Source organism: Epinephelus moara, chromosome 10 (assembly GCF_006386435.1).
Source record: "Epinephelus moara isolate mb chromosome 10, YSFRI_EMoa_1.0, whole genome shotgun sequence".
Lineage (NCBI taxonomy): Eukaryota > Metazoa > Chordata > Actinopteri > Perciformes > Serranidae > Epinephelus > Epinephelus moara.
The window spans coordinates 11,602,375-11,614,677 of record NC_065515.1 but is presented as its reverse complement, the minus strand read 5'-3'; the positions used below and the strand labels follow the sequence as shown (position 1 = coordinate 11,614,677).

Here is a 12,303-nt window from a genome sequence, read left to right as displayed (position 1 = left end):
GTATGGTTTGACTAAAATGAACAATGACAGCAATATAGTCCACGATGAGCAGCGCTAACATCAACCTGCGTAGTTGTCCCTCCATTGTGACATTAGAAAGTGTCACATTTATCTTGCAAGTGTACTCTTCTTCAACGTTTTGTTTACTTCCTGGATTTTTCCTACATGAAAATTCTGACCAATCAAGAGCAGCTTTCTCGCACAAGGTATTTTATCTGGTCTGATTATAAATGCTGCCGTGAGAACACGAACCAACTCTAGGCAATTATGCAGCTTTGTAACAAAATTAGTCCCTGATTCGGACCAAAGCAAGACAACTCTAGGTCTGAAAGCAGCCTCATGGTCCTGTCATGCAACTTGATTGGATGCTGTCAGATTGGTTCAAACAAAGTGAATCTGAAGAGAAATGAACCGATTCATTGCACACTTTTTAAATAACATACCTTTTAATCGTTGGGCTTGGTGAAAGGTATTAAGTATTTTCAGGGCAAAAGGCTCAAGTCAAAGTAAGGTCACGAGTCACTGGAGTTGAAGTCTACGTCTTCTTTTGTCTCCACAGCTCTATTTCTTTTATGTCACATAAACCTGTAGGGTTGATTTACACCTACAGATATGACTGTAAACTGATAATAGCATTATGTAAATAAATAATAACTTGGAGGAGTTTAATATATTGGCAAGGTAGTCTTAGTCATTTGAGTAATTCAGTGTTGATTGCACCTTTCAGCGTGCTCAGTAATAATTAATGCACCACTGTAATGGGTTACATGTGGAATGTTTACAGACGGCAGCCAGTGTTGTTTTCACCCCTTTCACCCCTGGACACTCTCACACTTACACAAAGGTGTGTAGACGTAGCCAGACGCAGGGCACCGCATGTGGTCAGACAGACAGAAATAGCTGCTCCCTCCCCTGCAGCGCTCATCAATCCTAGTTTGTCAGAGGCCGTTCTGCTCGGGCTCGGTACAGTAATCACATCGCTACACCTGCTCCTTCCACAACCTTCCCTTCAAAGATGTGAACGTGCTCCCGAAGGATGCAAGGTGGCGTCTGCAGCCTTTCAAGTGGTCAAGCTGGGTTCAAGCCCAGATTCAGCGTGTATCTAAGTTGTCAGTTGTCCTTGAGCACTGACTCCCTGCCAGCCTGGGAACGCTCAGTAGCTGACCGGGTGCTCTGATCTCCCTGTGGCGGAGAGATCAATAGAGTGCTACATTATTATTCGTTATAGCCGCCGGCTTTATACCATATGTGACCCTTTGGATTAATAGTACCGTCGTTTTGTGGTCTTTACAACCACATGTCCAGACTAATGCTATAACTACAGGCTGGAAGGCCCTCTTACATTGTGTTGTTTTGGGCTTAACACGGTTAATCTTAGGTCATCAATCAAAAACTGTGATCCTAAAATTTACTGAGACACGTCCAACAACAGGCAATATAAAGCCTGAGCTACTAAAGAGAGCCTCTGTCATTATTCTTATAGTGTCAGAAATTTAGGACCAAAACCCTTCTGCCAAATGTCACTGTGGGTGTTGCTACAACCTGCGTTTACAAACCAGTAATGACATGACTGGCTAGCATATTGCTATTGCTAAAAAAATAAACATTTACATTAGGGCTGTACCCAAATATTCGGATATTCGAATATTCGTTTCTATGGGTAGGTATTCGTTATGAAAATTTGGTATTCGATACTCGTTTTTTTATTTACTTTTTTTTTTTTTTACATATTTTTTTGGTGCTAAATGTAGTCTTTTTGTTGTTGGTAAATGTAGGTTATCAATAAAAATCTAAATTGCATTGTTAAAAATGTGAAAATATAGTATTTCCTACCAACGGAGCTTGTGTGCACGGCACGCTTGAGCGCATCCGTCTGATGCTGTGGATCAAGTTTTACCACTTTATCACTATTCCCTCTAACTTGTAGCTGTTTTTTCGTTATCTTTTGAATTTAATATGAATTATGGAACCGTTTTTGTCAAAGTTTGTTTCCCCCGTTTTGTACAATATATTATTGTTTAAAGTTTCAACAAGTTTCTTTTGGAGTGCGTGACACAAGTGTGTTTTGAAAACGGCCGCAGACTGTCACCTGCTCAACGCATCAGTACCTTCGGATGCCATGACAGTAATAGCCAATAATGTCAAAATATCATTTACAGACCGATTTAACAGACGATCACTGCTGCCCGACCCGCAGGTCCATTTGCGGGTCCCGCGGATTACGGGTCAACCCGCACATCACAACTCAGCTCAGTCTATAAATGCTGTACACAACAGTAGACATTATATTCTATTCAGGCCGGCAGAACCAGCAGCACATCGGCTCTACAGTGCGGCACTGCTGATTAACCATTTTATTGCAGCACAGAGTGTCTGCCAGCAACCAATTACTTGCAGAGGCTTCCTACAACTTGTTTCAGCGGTTCCAATTTAATCAGAAGACAAATTAAACAGGATGACTAGCCAATGTGAAAATCAAAAAAAAACATAGGATTATGTACTGTTGTGCCATCACATTTTTTTGTGGTTTGAGAGCAAAGATCCAGTCGCTGCTGTGCAAAACTCCGCAATACAATTAGGTCCGAAAAAACCCCGGAGGAGTGCTTCGCAAGGAGTCTTTAAAAGGAGCCGAGCCTGGCGTAAAACCGGAGAGAGCAGGCAACACGGCCGCAGCACGGCCACAGCAAAGATAATGCAGGAAAAGAAAGAGCTAGTTGACAGTTGCCGATAGCTGTTAGCAGCTGGTGGCCTGAACTAACAGCTAACCAAGATTGTACTGAGATCATGGATGTATAAAGAGAACTGGATATAGCGTTGGAGGCAGGGCACCGTTCATTCCTATCAATGTTGTTTAGTGGTGTATGGAGCACCTCCCCAGAAATGTAACTACACATTGCGGCAAGGCAGACCTCCTGTCTATTTTTGTAAGCTGCAACCATTTCTCTCAGTGGAAAGGAAGCTTTTATTTACCTTAATTGCACAGATAAGAAACAATAAATTGTGAAGTCAATGAAGTGTCCACAAAATAGCATTTTAAGTGTTGAGTCTTAACTCTTAAGACGTGTTTGATTTGTTCTTCGGGGATTTATACTTCTGCATTTATTCTGGCTTCATAAGAGCAGAGGAAAACTCCACTTGTCGCTAGGCTAATTTATACAATGTAAAATGCCATAGGCTTGTGCTAATAATGTTAGCATGTTATATTTGTTTGGAAAACGTGTTTAGTATAAGACAGTTGTTGTGTTGGTGAATCTTGTGAGTTGTAATGGAGCCAAATTGTGTGCCATTACCTTTGTTTAATGTTGCTGTTGTCCCTGGTTTCATATGAATAGAGGAAAAGTCTGCTAGCTGCTCGGCTAATTTATACAATGTAAAATGCCATAGGCTTGTGCTAAAAACATTAGCATGTATTTGTGGGGAAAATGTGTCCAGATAAAGACAAGTGTCTGTCTGTGAATGCTGCGCGTTATAGTGAGGCTGATTTGTGTACTTGTGTTTGAAATTGTCTCTATTAAGCCATGTGGCCAGTGGCGATTGCTCTAAGACTGCAAGGGAAGCTCAGCTTCCCCTAAAATGTCAAAAAATAAGTGGTCAAATATGTACTGTTGTGTTTACATTTCATTGACTAAATATGCGCTAGAACGCGTTCAACTTTTGTTCAGAATCAGCTACTTATCACAGGTCACTGACGCGACTTTCTTCTCATTCATTCCCGTAGCGTCACAGTGCATTAAATAGTGGAAGCTCAGCGTCCAAAGACTTCAATGGGGAAGCATAGAGTGGGTTGTTCCACTGCAGCGAAACTAGACAGTCATTGGATAAATGCTCGGTTTTGTCCCGCCCATCGGACGCTCAGCATCTCTGGGGGTCTATGGGGCAGTGGGCGGCTGGCCTGGATGCTGGGCTTCTGCATGATGATTGGATGATCTGTCTGAGGTTGAATCCCTTTTTGATTGACAGCGAAATGAGCGAATCAGCGATCTTGAAATATAAACCACCACCGGAGCATTTTTCAAGTTTCATTCCGTTGTTCCGAGTTGATCTGGAGACTTTTCCAATCCTCTTAGTGACTATTTCTTTGTTAAAAAGGACTAGCGACAAATCTAGCATCTTGTTCTGGTGTTATTGGAGACTGTACTCGTGTTTGGAGACTCTGACTTCTGTCGCTCTGCAGTTACTGTCCCCAACGAGCAGCAAGTGCTGCTGTGAGCCCCTCCACCGACCCAAAACACTCACAGGCGGTCACATTAGCCTCGCGCAGCAGCCCCAGAGGGTAGAATTTATGTATAAATAAACGGACACATTTTATGATGTAGGCTGGAAATGAGCTTCCCCTCCTTGAAAGACCAGCAGCCGCCACTGTTTGGAAGTATAACTGCAGAGAGACACAGACACACCACTGTACAAGTATACATGCTCATGGCGTAGGCCACATGCATAGGCTACGGCTCTGCACAAGTATAAATCCCACTTAACTTACAGCTTAGTGCTCCTCTCACTTGAGTGGGGATAAAATTATTTCATTGCATGGCTCTTCTAGACAATAGAAATGTTAACTCACCAAGTGGGTCAAATCCTCATTATGCAGGGTTGTGACACGAAAAAAAAATATCCACTGATCTACAGACGTCTCTTTTATTATGTAAGTCTATGGGAAAAAGTCTTTTTGGGCCTAATGGCAACATTTGACTACTATGTCAAATTGGCTTCAAGGCCTGTCTCTGTTCCTGGGGGCTTGATTGAGTTACCTTATGATGCAATCTCTATTCAGTAAAAATAAGATTTGGGCAAAATTAAAGGAGCTATATGTAAGAAATCTAAAGCAAATAGTCGTAAAATCCTCCTAATATGTCACAGAGACTAAGGAATAATGTTCATATAACATACTGATCNGCCGAACTTGCTCGAACGGTCCGCTGGAAAAGCAAAGATCAAGGATGCGGCGACGCGGCCCTGCCACGGCAGCCGCCCATGGGCAAACAAATCAGTCTCCAGCGAATCTACCTCGAATCTGTAGGGGAGGGGGGGCGGACACGACTCGCGGCAGTATTTTGAATTTGAGTGCAGTAACCGTTTTGGCCACATTCTTACATACAGCGCCTTCAATTATAACGTTATCGTGATGTGTTCAAATGTAATCATGTAAAATGTAGCTTTTGGTAAACTTGAATAAGTACAGTTGTTTGAAGGAGAAATTTGGTGAGGTTTTCACAGCAGTATTAAATAGATATTAGAGGGGATATTAATTCTTCAATAGTAAAAACACTTTACTTAAAAAAGATTGTTTTATGTAAAAGAAGGTTATAATAAAAGTTGTTTTATAAATTTGAATCATTGAATCCGTGCTCATTCAGAGAGAGTATAATGAATGAATTACTTTAAGTGAGTTCAGTTATTATTTTAATGAAGATTTCTTTGTTTTCCTGACACAAAATTAAACTACAAAAAAACAATCTGTATCAGCTGCATTGACAAAATTGTTATCAGTATCTACCCAGAGTGTCACAATCAGTGCATCCCCAGTACCACTGGCTGTGACTGACAGTTGGTGCAGTGGGTTAAAAGGAATAGGCGTAAGCTTGGTTTCGGGGAGTCGAGGCGCGCTGACCCTCCCAGTTGTGTGTGTGACCTCATGGACTGTATAGCTGAAGAGTTAGCTGTAATACCCCTCACTGCAGACTGTCAGCCTCTGCGCACATTAGTCTGTCTGACTCTGCAGACTGACTGCCGGGGCGCTGACATCATCAGCACAAACCACAGCAGCTCCACCAACAAGTAAACCTAACCTCTGCCTCTCTCCGTCTCTTCCTCTCTCCTCTGCCACCTCCTCGCCCTCCCTTTCCACCCTCATGTAGCTCACCTCTGTAAATCAATCACTTTGAAGTAATCTGAGACCAAACCGGGGTCTGCATCTTTGTGCTAGAGAGAGGCGTTATCTATATTTCAACAGAAATAGGTTTCATATTTCCCCCAGTGTGTATTCAGCTTGCCGTGGCAGTAATTGTAGCTCATCTGCAGTGACTGACTGCCTGTCTGGGGACACGTTGATACATGGATCATATTCTTACCTGTGAGTCTGTCTGCCTCTGTCCATCCTGTCGAGGGAGAGATGGAAACTTGGAGTCACTCAAGTCATACAGGTGACTTAGTCGACAGTAACTGTCATGGCAGTGGTGACCGTTGCTAAAACAGGAGTCCAACAAGAAACGAAACATGAGCACCCAGGTTGGCGTGTACTGGTAGCCGAATGGTTAAGGTGTATTTCACGTAACCTACCTTTGCTATCAGCAATCTAGTGAGAGTGAGTATAAAAATAAAAGCTTTCCATTGTAAATATCTAACAGTTTATGCAACAACTTCTTGGTTCAACTTTGACCTATTGTGCTTGCTGAAGTTGTGCACACACACTAGGTGCAATAAATGATTTAACAGTTAAGGTAATCGATAATTTCATCACTTATTTCTTGCCCTCTCATGACTCTATTTTGGTGAGTAGATCATGCTCATAACCGATAAATGTGAAATTACCCATAACTAGTGCAGTACCCGTTGAAAATGTGCCTGTTCAGAACAGGCCGATTGCTCGATCTCTAGAGTTGCTGCTTGCAGCTTTCTTGAGAGTCGCTCATCCAAACAACTTCACACTCGACACTAGAGCTGCAACAGTTCATCCATTAGTTGTCAACTATTTCATAATCGATTATTTGTATAGTGGCCATTTCAACATACCATAGTTCCTAGGCCACTTAGTTTGTGAGGTGTCTCGGTTTTGACTGGTGTTTCTGTTCCTTTTCTGAAGATCCAAAGTACTCACATGAGGCAGGAAAAGGTTTAACAAGGTTTATTGAGAATCCAAAAAAGTAAACAAAACAACAGAGTAAGTCCTTTCAAAATTACATCTTATATGGTCCTCCACCGACTCGATATCCAATTTCTATGTATTCTCGTGTATGTCGGTGAAGATTCTCAGTCATCCAGGTCATGGTAATCATAAGTGCTATATCGTAGGCAACTGGACTTGTTTGCGTTTCTTGACGACGTTTCGAGGGTTCACATCCACACAGATTTTAAAGCCTGACCCTGCACCAGTCATTTAGAACTGAAGAAGCTCCTTGGATGAGCATCGAAACATCTTCAAGAAACTCAAGCAAGTCCAGCTGCCTATGGTATAGCACTTATGATATTCTCATCTATTACCCTTATTATACTTCAACTCTGCATAACATGGTCAAAAACTTACTACAATCCAAATCAAACTTTATGTCGTCTTTTACGCACAAAGTTGTCCACAATCACCCTTTGTCATGAGCACTAAACTGCCTGACACCACCATACCTGGCGTAAATTACTTGTGTCTGTATTCTAACATAAAAATAAGCTAAATATAAACATAACCTTAGCAGTCTACTACTGTGCACTATTCAAATAAACAGAAACGGTTGTCATCTTGGGCTTTGGGAAACAGTGATTGACTATTTTTTTTTACCATTCTCTGACATTTTATAGACCAAAAAATAATTGTTTAATTGTGAAAATAATCTTAATTGACAAGAAAAAGTAACCGCAAGTTGCAGCCTTACCCGACACTGTGCTACCTTTGGTTCTGAGCAGTACACCTGCCATGAAATAGTTGCATCCCCTAGCAGTGCTAAAATATATTCATTATTTGGGTAAAAACACACTTTTGTAAGTTACATCGCTGATGATTGAAATGTTTGAGTTTGCTACTCTGTAATATCTCCAATCTTTCTTCATCTGTTGTTGAACACACTGTCGCAATCAAGGGAGAGGGAGCTGTACCCAGCATGCTGTTTGGCGTTTCATGAGCCAGGGTCTCCTCTCAATACACTACACAGTGTGCACTTCTAGTTGTAGTAATGTAGTAATGTCCCTTAGATCTCAAGAGCTCACACTCAACACTAAACCTCCTTGGATCCTCAGCAATACACCTGTCAAGTGTGCAGTGGATAGGATGAACAGCTGAGGAGATATTGGAATGACCGACATACAGACAGACAGCGACTCCTTCTATTTTAGTCAGATTATCTGCAAAAAAATTCTTAATGTAGGCTCGCTCCAAATGGGTTTCTGTTCCGGTCTTAGGTGACATTAAGCATCGACAGAACCACTTACACTGATGCATTATGCATGCCTTTCTTTGCTCTGTATCATCACTAAACGCATAAAACACATGTTCACCGTAGCCATCATGCCAGTGACAATATGAATATTTCACACTACATCACGGTGATGATGACAACGACTGTATTTAAGCCCATACTTTGCAGTTTAGCGCAGCAACCCATATGGCTCTAACTGCTCTGTGCGCCTCAGTACCTTTTAGGGATGTACTGTAGCATTAAATTTTAACGGGGCAGCTCTTGCTGGGCCCAGGTGATGGCTTATCACGCTCATAGAGGGGGAACACTTGAACAGGCCAAGGCATGATCTCTGTCTCAGCAAAGCTATTACAAGGTTCAGTGAGCCCAAGCACAGCAACGCGGCAGGCGATAAGCAGGTGTATATACAGTAAATGTAAGTGCGTGTGTGTGCAGTTTTGCTCTGAGTACGGGTCTGTGTGAGTATGTGTGTGTATATGTGTGTGTGTGTTACACGTTTATTCTTGCAGAGTTCAGTGTTTCTGTCAGCACAACCCTTTCTGCAGGCTTCCATTATGTCGAATTTGCTAACCACTCAGCTTCGGACTTCATGGGATGCAAGACATTTCCCTTATCGCAATCCTCCTTTATGGTCCGTTCTAAATCCTGGGTGTGTGTATGAGTTGACATCGGGGAGTAGCTTCCTAAATGTGCCACAAGACTAAGATAATCTCCCTCCTGAGAGGCTTAGGAAAAACTTAAGATGACCCCATAGAGCAGTAAAATGTCACTAAGGAGAACATGTGTTAAGAAATTCTGCACAGGACGGAAGAGATGTTGCAGCATGTGTTCAATGTCAGCGAAGAAGACTTCACATTAGCTATCTGACTACTATGACTGCAAAGCTCAGACCTGAAAGCTGACCCCATGTATGGCCAAATCTGCATATCCCCATGTGTCCATTTCATAAACTGTAGCGCTACACAGACTGTCCTTCTCTTCCTTGGACTTCGGATTCCACTCTTTTTCTTTTCCTTTCTGTCTTTTGCAGAGGAAAAAGAAAGACACACAGTAGGAATGGAAGACGCGACCTATTTTAAGACCAGTGTGTAATTAATCATAAGCTAGCAGCAAGCATTAAGAGAGGAGGAAATGTATGATAGCTCCCTCTGTGACTTTCTGTCCCTCCCTAGCTGACATTTTTTCTCTCTCTCTCATACTTGTGCCTCTCTACACTAAATTTTAATTTGTATCCTTCCCTCTTTCCCTTCCTTCCTCCTCATCTCTCTCGCTCTCTCATGCCTTTTTTTTTTTAATCTGTTTTTCACTCGCATATTAATTTTTAGTTTCACATCTTCACACACACACTCCTCATTATAAAAATCGCAAAATGTTATCCAGCACCCCGGCATGAATGTTTAAACACTAAACCAGTCACATTTCACAAGTTACCTGTTACATGTTAAAATTGTGCGCATGTTTATTCGTTCATGCAGAACATTTCTTCGGACTGAGACGTTGCCGTCGTCACACAATCCGTAACTGCTGTTTCATCCCTGTGTACTGTACATGTGATGTCACCGCTGAGGCTGCAGGCTACTGTTTATGAACAGATGGTGAAGAACACAGTCTCATTTGTGTGTAATAAGTCGTTACTAATTGTCTGCAGATTGGATCAATGTCCTATTCTGCTACAGCGGAGCTCTCAGTCTGCATTTCCACAGCCACCATTTATCAGTGCTGGTAGATGGTAGCTGAGGAAAAGTCCTTTTCATCTCATCATTAAAGCAATTTCACTGGAACTGGTCAAATTATGCCAATAAATGGTTTCTTTTGTGGAGAAAATGAACCAATAGGAACAGACTTTTAAGGGTTTTAAGGCACAGACGCCTGTATTCCCACACACAGTCGCCATGCACCAGCTATGCTCTAATTTTTCCCATCAGTTGGTGATGCCATCCACTTAAATCCTAAGAAGCTTATTGATTATTTCTTAAGATATGTCACTCACTTTTCACGATTGGAAATGAAAACCCTGTGCAGTAAGCCGGAGCTACAGTATTACCCTCTGTGGTGTGATGGACTGGGAGAATGGTCATAAGAAGTTTGGCCTTATAGCTACTGAAGGCTTCCTCACTAAGGCGACTTGATGACCCGGTCCTCGGCTGTCAGTTACACTATGTGCATCACTGCCTTTTCCACTGCAGCAGATACATGTCCGCCCAGGCTGAGACTCAAAGTGGAGAGACGTTTGTGCAGCTGAGATTTAATACCAAAACTGTATGCAGAGATACTCACATCAGGCTTATCTTAGGCAGTACAGGTGTGACTCAGCCGGGTTTGTAGAGCACACAGGGACATTTTGAGATGTTACGAGCTTAAGTGTAAGAATTTTAAACTAAACATTTGCCTCAGGTCTTTAGCTCAGCGTATCTGACATATGCTTTTGATGTGATGGGACTCACCTGGTGTTTATTCTGCAGTAATTTGTTCTCATTAGGTCATTATTTTTATCAAAGTGATATTATTATGTTAGTTTCTTAGGGCACATCACTGATTGACACCTGTAGCTTTTAACATCAAGCAGTGGCATTGCACAGGACTTTGAAAGCATTAAAAGGAAACTTTGCTCATTTTAAACCGGCTCTGTGTCATTGCAGTGAAGGCAGTGTGTGCAGAAGAACAGTGTTTGAAGTGTTTTGCCAGCACCAGGCCCTCTTATTATATGTCTCCATAGACCTCGACCAGCAAATGAGTGAAGAGCTCCAGGCTCTGGTGGCACGAGGGAAGCCAAGTGCCATACATTTGCACACACTATCCACAATGCAATGACACAGACCTGGTTGGAAAATCTGCATAGTTTCCCTTTCAGCACTGAGTACGTGTCAGTATTAGTGGATTAACATCTTAATTTTATCAGTGTCATGCACTACTATTTTTTTATAACGTACTTATTGCGTAACTGGTTGAGCATCATGATTAGAGGCAAATTAGTCTTGTTTTTAGCCACTTACCAATAATAAACTATTTATATAGCACCTTTCAAAACACAGTGACAGTGCTGTACAATAAAACTAAACACAATTAAAACGCAAGGAGAATAAAACAAATAGCATGTCATAAAATGCCATCTAGTAAAAGATAAAATAAGGAAGGCCAAGGCTAAAATCAAGATAATAAATGGGAAATAACATCAATAAGGTAGCAATAAAATAGACTGCTCAGATAAAGTTCGGATTCCAAGTCATTCCAGGGCCTCGGGGCTCTGTCCCCTTTGGTTTTCAGTCTGGACTCTGGGACAAGCTGAAGACCTCTGCCCGAGGATGTCAAACTATGCAGAGGTTTATAAGGTACTAACAGGTCTGAAATGTAGTCTGGAGCCAGGCCATAATGAGCCTTAAAAGTAATTAATACGATTTTAAAATCAATCCTAAAACAAACAGGGAGCCCATGTAAACAGGCTAAAACTGGTTTGATGTGGTCGTGCTTCTTGGTTTTGGTGAAAAGCCTGTTCTGAACAATCTGAAGTCATTGCAAGGTTTTTTGATTAATAAAAATAAAGGCTGTTGCAATAATCAAGACGCAAAGAGATAAGAGCATGTAAAAGAGTTTCTGTATCTCTAAAACTTAAAAGAGATCTTATTTTAGCAATATTTCTGAGGTGATAAAAGCATGATTGGACAAGGTTATTGACATGTTGTTCAAAACATAAATTACTATCAAACATGACACCAAGATTTCTTGCAACTAGCTTCATGTGTTGAGGCAGGTAACCAACAGATGGCAGTATTTGTTTCGTGATATGCTGTGACCCAATTACAAGGAGTTCTGTTTATTAGAATTGAGCTGAAGAAAAGTTGTGTTGTGTTCTGGTGTTGTGTAAACACACCTGAACACAACACCAGAACACTCCTGAAAACTGGCAATGGAAACACAACTCAGTGCGGCATGGCTTTACTCGGCATGGCCAAGAGTGACAATGGAAAAAGAACACAACACCTGAATGCAACATCTGGACACAACACCTGAACACAACAACTGAACACAACATCAGAACACACCACCTGAACACACCACAAAACAACACCTAAACACACCTGAACACACCTGAACACAACACCTAAACACAGCTGAACACACCTAAACACACCTGAACACAACATCAGAACACACCACCTGAACACACCAGAACACAACACCTAAA

The 12,303-nt window shown here is 41.7% G+C and overlaps 1 protein-coding gene across 1 annotated transcript in view; it reads left to right on the top strand.

Annotated features, from left to right (window-relative positions):
* ncanb (neurocan b) overlaps positions 1-12,303 on the top strand; it is a 220,265-nt gene that overhangs the window by 114,882 nt on the left and 93,080 nt on the right. The gene's annotated exons all lie outside the window — the stretch shown is intronic.